This window comes from Pholis gunnellus (genome assembly GCF_910591455.1).
Source record: "Pholis gunnellus genome assembly, chromosome: 13".
Classification (NCBI taxonomy): Eukaryota; Metazoa; Chordata; class Actinopteri; order Perciformes; family Pholidae; genus Pholis; species Pholis gunnellus.
The window spans coordinates 17,925,687-17,936,858 of record NC_136540.1 but is presented as its reverse complement, the minus strand read 5'-3'; positions in this window follow the sequence as shown (position 1 = coordinate 17,936,858).

The following is an 11,172-nucleotide window of genomic DNA, read 5'->3' as shown; positions in this document are numbered from 1 at the left end:
TTTAAAGGGGAACTCCACCGATATACATCTAAATGCGTTTACAGATCTTAAGGAGCAGTGCTGCATATGTGAGAAGCTTGTATAAAGCTTTTTGTTCCACTGTGTGAAGTCTGATAAATTGCCACAAGTTACACACCCAAATCTCCAACCAAAGCAGTTGGTGGTCACGTTGTATTGTGGGTAATGTAGGCACGAAGAATAGTCAAAGCAGAACAATAATAGACAGTATTTCTGGTTTATTGCCATCAATTTGTATCTGTTTTTTTTAAATGTCCATTGCAAGTCCGACAATCTTATAGGAACGCAGTGCTAAATTAGTATTATGACTTTTAAGGAATAGAAACCTGAGAAAGGATACTCATACTCGTTTCACTAAAAGAGACGGATTCATAGTGTAAACTTGTGAGATCAAAACATTGAGAACAGCCTTATGTAGAGCAACGCCTTGGAGATGAAGGCGCTTTCATCAGAAATCAGTTTCATTACAGCCAGCGATCAGTATAGACGTGTGGAGTATGTAAACTGGGATTGCATTAACTAAGTTGGTTAAGAAAGAGCATTATTTGCCTATTTCAGCCTTTGTCTAAAGGACAGCCCACTCTGGCTTCATGGTCATCATGGACGGCTTCAGTGCCAGCGGTACATATGTCTCTGCTGGTCTTGGACAGCGCACTTCCCCTCTGAAACACCTTTTGTGCTCTCAGAGATTAAAGAGTATCCTATTGTCATGGTCAGCTGGATCACAACTCAAATAACTGACCTGAAGGTTGGGCAGTAACCTATTTCCTGCCTCACTCCTGGACAATTTAAGACCGTCCCCTGTAAATCTCATAGTGCAGCAAAGAAAAGAAGCGGCGGGGAATGAAAAATGAGAAATACGATATTGGCAATGAGGCCATGAGAGGGGATATTGCAGAGAAAGAGATCGTGACGACGTTGGCGGTGGACGTCTTTGAGGAGTCTTACAGCAGATGGGTTTGCTTGGTTTCTAACGCAGATGGTTTCAGAATGTGTCTCCCAGATTTCAACAGTTAAGGGTTTATTAGCTGGCAGCCTGATTGTCTTGGATAAGAATAATATAATACTGCATGGATTTAGGAAGGAATGCCTTGTCTGAGCCTTTGTGATCCTGAGGAGACTGCATTGGCTACATTCACAACACAATTGCTCAGAGACTAACTGTATTGGTGGCTCTCTGCAGGGAAAGCAACATAGTCCTCCTGAACTCAGTATTACGTTTTCCTTTTGAGAAGACAGAGCAATCCTGGACCTCAAAGAAGTAGCTGCAACTCTTTTCTTAAAATCATATTAAGGCATTTTTTTTATTATTATCTCTTATTTTCTGGGTTCACACCGTTCTCTACGAGCTGCTGCGGCTCAGGCGTCACCATGTTGAGAGCGGTTGAGAGACAGTTGAAATGCTCCCAATCTTGTGTTATGCATCTTTAATTTGTATGTTTATCGGTCTGTATTTCTTGCCTTCAGACATTTTATTACTGCACACTGATCCTCGAGTAATACTATACCAGCCCACCTATTGTATCCAAGGTCTCAGCGTCCAGGTTTATCCCGCAGACATGTTGTATTGTTTTCTTGTTTTGTTACTATTAAGCTTCCAATCTTTTTTGTAATTAGTTAATTTAGAAGAGAAATGGAGACAGAATGTTTGTGTAGGTGTGAGAGATTTTCTCTAAGAGCGAATTGAAGCAGAGGATTATCAAATACAAATTTGTTGCAGCACGTATCTGCTCTGGGTAAACTGGCATCTCTATGAAGTGTGCTATTTATCCTGAAGTGGTAGTAATCACTATGATGTGGCTCAAATTACTGACGTAGGGCTCCAGAATAGAATACAATTACATTTTGTAAACCAATTTAGCCTAGCTGTTTAACAATTAGATCAGGGGGATATTACTGACGCAGTTGTTCTGGATGGGCTCAGATAGTAAAAAGACTCTGCAGTAGTCACTTAATAAAACTGATACTGTTCAGGAAAGCTGATGGGCATGCTGGCAGAATTCATGCAACTTGGCTACTTGAACCTCTTAGTCTTTCTGTACAAAACCCCTGCTGTGACATTCCCAGGGATTGGAGCAGCTCTTAACAGATGTGGACAAGTGGTGGTGGCCAGTGTGTGTGAGGGGAAAAATACATAGTTTGTAGAAAGGATGTCTTGTTGCTATGTGTTTAAATGAGCTGTTGGATACAACAAGCGGCGCCACAATATGCAACGACTGAGACGCTTTTGAAATGCCTGTAGCTTGCTATAATGTTAAGAGTTTAACATGTCAAAGAATTATTTCAGCCCCCCATGTCAATCAGAGGTACAGTTGATAATAAAATGATAATGCGATGAGACAAGTTACATAGCTAATGTTAGCTATGTGTTAGCAAGTTACAGTTGATTGCGAAGTTACTTGCAAACATATTACTGCATATCTGTGCGATGTAACATTCATATCTGTCTGATGTGACACTCCGCGCTCCACATTCTACTATAAAACAAGTTGTATCCCGTCAACATGCTGAACTTAACTTACAGACATGTAGTTAGCCTCTAGACAGAAACTGACATTTGGACCAGGCTTGCTGCACAGGTAACGTTCTCCCACAGGATCCCAGTTTTCCCCATTCTTCCCGCCAATGCGTCATGTCTTATTTCCTGTATCATTTTTTTTTTGGTTCAGCAGCTTATAAAAAACTCAGTCTGGGGTCTGTACGCGGTTGGGAGTTCATCCCACCACACAGCAGCTTTTTAGGGCATTTTTTCTGTTTGCTAACAGATGAAAGTGACAAAGAGGCACCTTCACACAAAACAAAGCGAGGAAGTGGTTTTCCCTTCCGGTGTGCTGCAGGACTTAATTGCGCTCTGTCTCTACACTTTATGACCAAATACCTGCAAAACTATTAACATTCCCATCAGCCTCAGCTGCAGCGCTAAAAAGCGATGGGTGCTATTATATAATACGGATGGCATTATTAGCTGTAACCGCCATATGAGCAAAGTGCAGTGTGGCGGCCTTGAGCTAACCAGTGCGGCACGCTCATATAAACTAAAATGCACTAAAAGCATGCATGTCAACAAAGCAAGGAGAAGCTTTGACAGAACAGAGAGCAACTTCATTCTCTGCTCAGATCACTCCACTATGTTCAGAATGTATAGCTCCTTTAAATTATTAATATTGTATTCAGTTTTTCATTGTACATTCATATATGCTCAACACAGAAACCTGTTGTTTTGTAAGTATATGCTTTATCATCATCATTATCTTGTGTTGGGGCCTGCAGCGTGCAGTGGTTAGCACATAGACTGTAGGGTTAGCACTGTCTCCTTACAGCAGGAGGGTTCCCGGCTTTGAACACGCTGGCTGGCTTGGGCCCCTCTATGTGGAGTTTGCTCGTTAAATGATGACTGTTAATCTGAGGTGTGAATGCTGACTGTGTTTATGTGCCAGCCCTTTGATAGTCTGGCAGTCTGTCCAGGGTGTACTTTTCTTCGCCCTATATCAGCAGGCATTGGCTTCAGCCCTCTTGCGACTCTGGATCCCAAAAGCGGTAACAGATAATCGATGGATTGATGGATTTTCTTATGTTCTCTCAGGATGCAGTGGTACCACGTGTTTCCGGTTTTCTTTCGTATTTACATCGATGGATTCCTGAAAAGGAAATTCTGGCAGCACCGTGGATTAGTGTGGAGTAACCATTGATTTCCATTGCTATTGTCTCCCAACTGCCTTCCCTCTGATGGATGTTGACACAGCATCCCAGCTGTTGACATTATTCTAACTCCCATAACCTCATTATAGACTCACATGTAAATACCCCCTTCTCATAGACCTTTATATATAGTGTGCTGTACACATTTCCGTACACAAATGTATGATATTTGCTCATTTATTCAAAAGAACTATCCAACCAGGCCAATTCAAACTTAACAATGAACGAAGTGGCCGCTGAAAAATGTTGGCAGTATGTGTTTGGCAGGCAGCAAAAGGAATGATAGCCTGATAAGATGAAGAGCAAGCTGCAATGTGCTGGTTTTAAGCTTTTCACATTTGGACCAGGAGTGAACAACATCTCTCATAACTTGCACTGACCCTTCTGGCCCACTTTTTCCTCAGGTCTGTCTTTCAACAGTTTTGTCTTCCACAGTGGGTAAACTGTCACCAGGCCATGAGTCAGAGAAAATGTTATGACAAATTCACTGTGACTACTCATCTTTGTATCAAGTGTTATTTTCTCTCTGCGACAGATCCCGTGGAGTTTTCACATTTAATCGCTTGGGACTTGAGCGGCGCTCTGATATTGTCGACAAAGCCATTGTGATCAAACGCCTCAAAGGTAGGTGGTACTGACACATCACTTCAGTGGTTCATCTACCTCCGCTCAGACTGAACATATCTCTTAACACTGTTCAAGTCATTCCTGTCAAATGCGCTAAAAACAACTGCATCCTCTTGGTTTCGGCTCCCATCCTTTTCTCGCTACACTTCTTGAGAAGGAGCAGAGGGTGTGGTAGTGGACAAAACAATATGTAAACAAATGAACAGGGTTTTAGCATCACAGATGTCATGTTTGTACTTTGACATTGAATGGTCAAGTGCAATTTATTAAGCTCGGTTAAACGGGGCCCAACAGAGCCACTGGTTGAGGAGAGTCACAGATGGCTCACTGACTCTCAGACAGCTGCTGGACATTATATCAAACCTGCGAAGCCCTGCATTCTCCCCCTGCCCCGTACAGGAAGGGACACAACAAAGCAAACAATGTAATAACCATGGATCGATAGGTTCTACCGCTGTACTTCACCTGCACTCATAAGAAACTATCGTAGTGAGGGATCTGCTATACTGGGCTCAAACTGCTGTTTGAAACAATATTTCAAGGACAAAAACATCAGACCAGATCTTCATGGTCCCCAGAGGATGAATCACACTGACTTTGGTGATCCCCTGACTGTTGCTCTAGCGTCATCATATGGTCAAATTTTCAGTTTGATTATGAATGATTACCTTCAATAATGACATTCTTATTAGCCTCAGCTATATAGTGCTAATTAGCTAAATGTTACTGTAGCGTGGCAACACGCTGAACCAAGATGGTGAAGATCGGTAAACATCACAGCATGTTAGCATGCTGTTGTTAGCATTAAGCACACAGCATCACTGTGTGTACAGCCTCAGTTGCCAGCGTGGCTGTCAACTCTTAGTCTTGTCATAATAGCCGTCTAGATGACAGAGGTGAGAAATTCGCTGATGATACCCTTCACCAGATTAAATGTCACCCCAGTCTTTTCTCTCAATCACAGTCGGGTGAACCCCACTGTGGAGCTCACATTAGGGAGTATCAATTTAGTTTACTGTCTCATAAAGCGGGCAAGTTTGAGACTTAAACAGTGATTGCAGGCCATCCAGAGAGCCAATAACAGCTGAGCACCTTCACTCCCTCTCAGCCAGAGCACTTTATCTTTGCCTGCATGTGGTCTTCTCGGACAGAACTCCACCGCTGTCACTGCTTCATCTGATCCGGGCTGCTATTGTGGTGTCTCAGGTCTTGATTTCAAAGAAAGAACAGGGGGACCTTTCTCTTCTTCTTTTTTTTTTACCTGTAGAAATGGCATCTTCACTCTTTGTCTGTCATTTCAAGAAGTCTGTATAATTTAAAATTGAGTCGATATGGTATTTATGCACTTTGGATTTGAATAAAGCCATGCTGGGGCTTCTTCCTAATTGACTGAAGATGTGTATGGAAATGTTTTCAGTCTTAAACGGCAGGAGGAACCAATTACAGTAAAAAGGCTGATGGGGGTGGATACTGGGTGGAATATAGCACATTTTAGCTGATTAATAGAAATTTTGCAGAATTGTCTCCTGGGAAAAATGTGCCGCTTAGAACAAATGTTTTCCACCGGGCATCTTTCGTAGAAATTATTCTTTAGAAAACGCCTGTGTCTTTTCTCTTTCAGCCAATGTGTCTGTGTGTGTTTATGAGCGAGTGAGTGGGAGAGAGTCTGGCAGTCACACAAAAGGCACCTAATATTCAATCATTCATATTTTATTCTTTGCTTTTTATTATTTTGTGTGAAAAATGCAGCTCTTTCTATTTATTAAGCCAAATGAGGCACAAGGGAAGCAGACACACAAACGCTCTTTACATAAGCATGCGTTATATGCACGACCTGAGGACGCATGTGTCATTTGCGCAGCCGTGATGTTTTGTGTTTTATCTCCCACTTCCCTCGCCGAGCTCAGTGACGAGCACAGTCTAAGTGCTCCAGACCTCTCAGTCCTTTACAAGATTACAGGGTCCGAAATTAAATAGAGGCATGTGCAAAGGTTGGAGGGCCAGGGAGGAGTCAGACAGGGCCGAGGTAATGTCACCGTGTTGCTGATCTTTATTGGGGGCGACACAGACAGAACCTCCCTCCCTCTAAACAAGCACGTATACCAACACACACACATCCACACACACACACACACACACACACACACCTACACACACACCCACACACACACACACACACACACACACACACACACACACATTTCCCTGTATTGATTAGTTGGGGGGAAAAAGGGTTGAGGTCAGCAGGCATATGTCTGAATTTCTTTCTCTCTGTCTCTCACACTCCATTTATCTCTGTCTGATTCAATGCTCTCCTTCCCCCATCAGGGGGCCAGGCTTCATCCATAGATCTGCGATTCCCCTCCCCTGACCCGCTCAAACACTCTGCGGTTTCTTTTTGTCCGTCTCTTTGCCCTTCACTTGACATACATAAATCAATCACTCAATCCAATTTCATTCAGAGCAAAGCCTGATGGATTTGCCTCTGAGCCCCCCGTCCCCATAAAGTAACAGTATCCACAGTGTCATTACATTAGAAATTAAACGGTGTGGTTATGACCATGGATTTGATTTTGCCTCATTTTCGGTTTTCACGCCACATACGCACAAGAGGAACGACGAAACACGCACAAACAAATACACAGCAACCAGAGAGAGAAGCATTTCATGGCTGAAGCTCACTGTGAAATGGGGTGAACGCAGTTATTTTCATCCTGGAGACAGGGACCCCCAGAGGGGCGCTAGATTGTTTCAGGTACTCCAGACGATTATGGGACACAAATAAAACGCATTTCTACCAAATAGATGGATTGTGGGGGTTTTTCTGATTTTTCCTCAGTTAAATGCTGATTGTTTTCACGCGTCTGTTACATTAACACAACAGGACTTTACCCGGACCGAACAATGAATGACTTATTTATTCCTTTGACACTTAAATGGATTCAGCTCATTCAAATGTGGTGACTTTAAGAAATAGATGCGCATAAGCTCAAATCCAAGCCTTGAAATTGGTACACAGTTTACGGTGATAATTTGTCACAAAAACATGTGATTAACATCACCTTGAGATCTATCTACACAGAAAAAAGTTGTGAAATGACCACCTCCAATTTCATGACCATCTATAAAACAAATGGAAGGATTATATTCATTTTTAGTACATCCATGAATTGGTCTGGTCTCATAAAGGTCGTCTATAAATTGGTGGTGTGCCGCTATGTTTTGAATTTGAAAATTCATTGAAAAACATGATCTGTGCACTTCTAATATTTGAATGTCCTTGCCTTGAAGAAGGTCTCTGACCGACAGCTCGCTTATATAAAAGATTTTTGCACAGATTTGAGTGAGCGGATGCCTTTCTTTTCATTCAGTTAGATAGTCTATAGCTCCAGCATCCCAGCTAAGTCTGATATCGGGTGACCAGTTTATTTTCTTCTATTTTCAATGCTATCATTTATCGACATCGTGTTTATGCATGACATTTACTGACAGCAGTAATAAAAGGTTTGGAAACAATTGTTATTTTATGATTAAACCTCAGTATTGAGCAAATCCTATGCCAGCTTGTATCTAAATTTACATTTGCAAACACGAGATGACACAATTTATAGAAAATGTTTGTCTCTCTGTCTTTTGAGACAGTCCTGAATCCTCAATGCACACTCTGACAAACTGAACTGAATGAAACGGTTGTAGGTACAATGTTTATAGTTCTAACCGTCTTCTTTTTCAGTTTTGTAAATGCAACATATTTAAAAGCTATGACACATAAAAATGTCATAATTCCAGAAGGCAACAGCCACCAGGGACCGTTTGGATTTCCAGCACCCATCTGATTTATGGCCAATCCCTTTCACAGTAACATCGGGGAACGGATTCATTAAACAAGCCATGCCTGAATCTTTACGCTTTCCTTCACAGATAGAGCTGATAGCTGATCAATAGTTGCCAGACTCAATCAATCAATGACCCCCCCCCCCCCCCCCGCCCAACCCAACCCTCTTCAGACCCAGCTGCCTCAGCTCCAGGGCTGATTTGTCCTCCGGTGCCTCTGTCATTTGTCTTTAGATTTCCCTTCCATCTGATAGCTTCAGTGCTTTTCAAATGCCCTTTCCTCGTGTCCTTACCCCTTGTCAGTGATTTATATGTGTGTCTGGTCATCACTGAGGACACTACAAGTTCATGCTCATTAGCACAAAGTAATTTAGTCTCATATAGTCATTTTTTTCTTCAAAGAAGTTAAAGAATTTGCACATGAATCCAGAGAAAAGTATGCTGGTTGCCAAAGAGTTGCCATTACAGAAATGTCTTGTAAAAGGGATGGATGAGACTGATTTGCTCCCGCACTGATTGAATCTACTTAATTGTTCAATTTAACTTTATTAAAGAATAAAAGCAAGTTAATTCATTTGCAAATGTAGTTCTTTTTCACTGCCATGCAAACATTTTAAGAAGGATTTTTCACACAACGCGTCATCAAACAATCTTTTTATTTAATGCAGCATAATTTGTGCCTTAGACCTTGTAAGATGTACAGAAAATTTCTGCCTCCTTCCTTTGCACTTCTGGGACTGTGACTGTTTTTCTTTGGCATTTTCATTTTCCCATTTTACTTCCATCGCTTCCCCCTACAGGCAATTCGCATGTGCGGTGAACTGTGAAGGGACAAAAAGTACACTCATTCTCAAATACATGCACGGCCATTTACACACACACAACATGCATACTGTAAGTCTTCATCGTGCATGAAAGGGCAGCGTTTTGTTTTGAATGCTTGTCTTAGCTGGATTGAGAATGTACGTGGTCTCAGCTTTTTAAAGCCACGACTCTGAACACTGTTGATGTATCAATGATGGCCTCATTTTTTTTATGACATGTCATTGCCAACATTTGCAGTCCTTTATTATCTTTTTACGTCCATTTTGATTTACTTTTATGACATTTGGAAGACAGTCTCCGCCAGACCAACTCGAAATGTGCTCATTAAGACAAAACCATCAGATCTAATGAAGACACATTTTGCAGCAATTAAATTGTCTAAGTGATCTGCTGCCTATAATAGCAAGAAAAACTACACTTTTCCTTCATAACATCTGTTCTTCTCTTGTCTTTCACTACTTTTAATTAAGTCATTGCCATAAGGCGCCGGCTTATGATCATAAGCCCCTGCAATCATTGATTCTTTGTTTAGAAGATCCACACATACACAAAGATGACCAATCATTTATACAGGATCTGTAATAACTACATGTTGTACTCTGTTCTGCTGATGAAAGGTTAATATCTTGATCTACACAGACAGTGCTGATTGGTGAATAATGTAACCCAACATTCTGTGTACTTTCGGTAACAGCCAACACTTAATTGGCTGTCAGTTTGTACACCATCTGGTGTCTAAACACACTAACTGCAATCTGACACAAACCTGCCAAGTATAAAAAGGCAAGTGAACAACACAAGCAGCCTTTTTTGCCACTGTCTAGCAAGAACATTTTTTTTTAATGAAAAACTAAAAAATATGACACACAGTTTCATCACATCGATGGCTCTCCTCCACATTTAAATGATATTAACCTTCTTTTTGTGCACATTTAAATGTGTATACATCATAGCGTCCCCTATGAGGAGTGGAACAGTTTTTAAAAGATGTCTTTCTCTCTGCTTGTAACTATAATGTTTCCATGGGGGTCACGTTATCCTAATTTGTATAACCGCATATAATGAATGCCATCAAATCTAAAATATTTTTATTTCAAAGACAGGTTCACACATTTCCATTCAGTATCAGTACATTCTAATAAAAAGTAGGTAAGTAAGTAAACAAATCTCGCACTAATAGGAGCGATAGGCGGTCTTATTATTTTTTGCAACGGACTATATTGCACAGTTGGTTAAATGCCAAGCTATCCTACAGGGTTGGCAGGAAAAATGCTGAGGTCGTGTTTTCGATCTTGTTTTGGTTTGATTTTTAGCCTACTGCCTGTTAAACGCGACGATTGGCTATACGTGTATTCGTTTATATTAACCTACGGTCTGTATTTATTAATTTATGTTGAAAAGGGAAGCTGTCTTGTAACTGCTTAAATTCACTAGAAAGAAAACATTTACATTGCAGACCTAAAAAAAACATAAGAAGCGATAAGAGCCCTGTAGCTTTGGATATAAAATCAGATTTGTAAAGAGATGGGGGGGGTGGCAGCTGCAGCCGGAGCATGTTCTGATCTCCGCTGCGGTAAGAGGCGGAGGCTCATTTTCACCGTCAGTACAATGTGAAGAACAAGCAGAGACAACCCAGCAGACAATAAACAAAGCAAGGCTTGCCATGTGCGCTGCAGCTGCTAGGCACACACACACACACGCATGCACAAACGCACAGTTGAGCTGCAGTGAGGAGTCGTGGCCGCCAGGGAGCAGTCTAACCCATGCAACAGCACAGACAGATCGAGGATCATGATGTAAATTGTGTGCAATGAAAAATGAAGATGCATATGAGCTATGCTTCCGGGAAGCTTCTCTTTAAACAAGGGTTCTTATCCATGAGCCAGCAAGCATCCAAGTGTCTTTGTGCAACACAATAATCCTTTACAATCTTCATTGAGGCTGCTCTGCTGAGCCTGACCTTTGACCTCTTTATTGGGGCATAAGAGAATCGTTTCCATGAAGCTCCATGAAATATGCTTTATTTATTTATTTCCATTTTCAGGGTCTTACACAACGTATAGTGACAATGTCCTCCAGCTGGTTTTACTCTATGTGATCAACCAAAGCCCCTAAGTAGGTGGGGTCGCAGAACCTGAAAAACAAAAAAAACACACACAACCTGTAAAT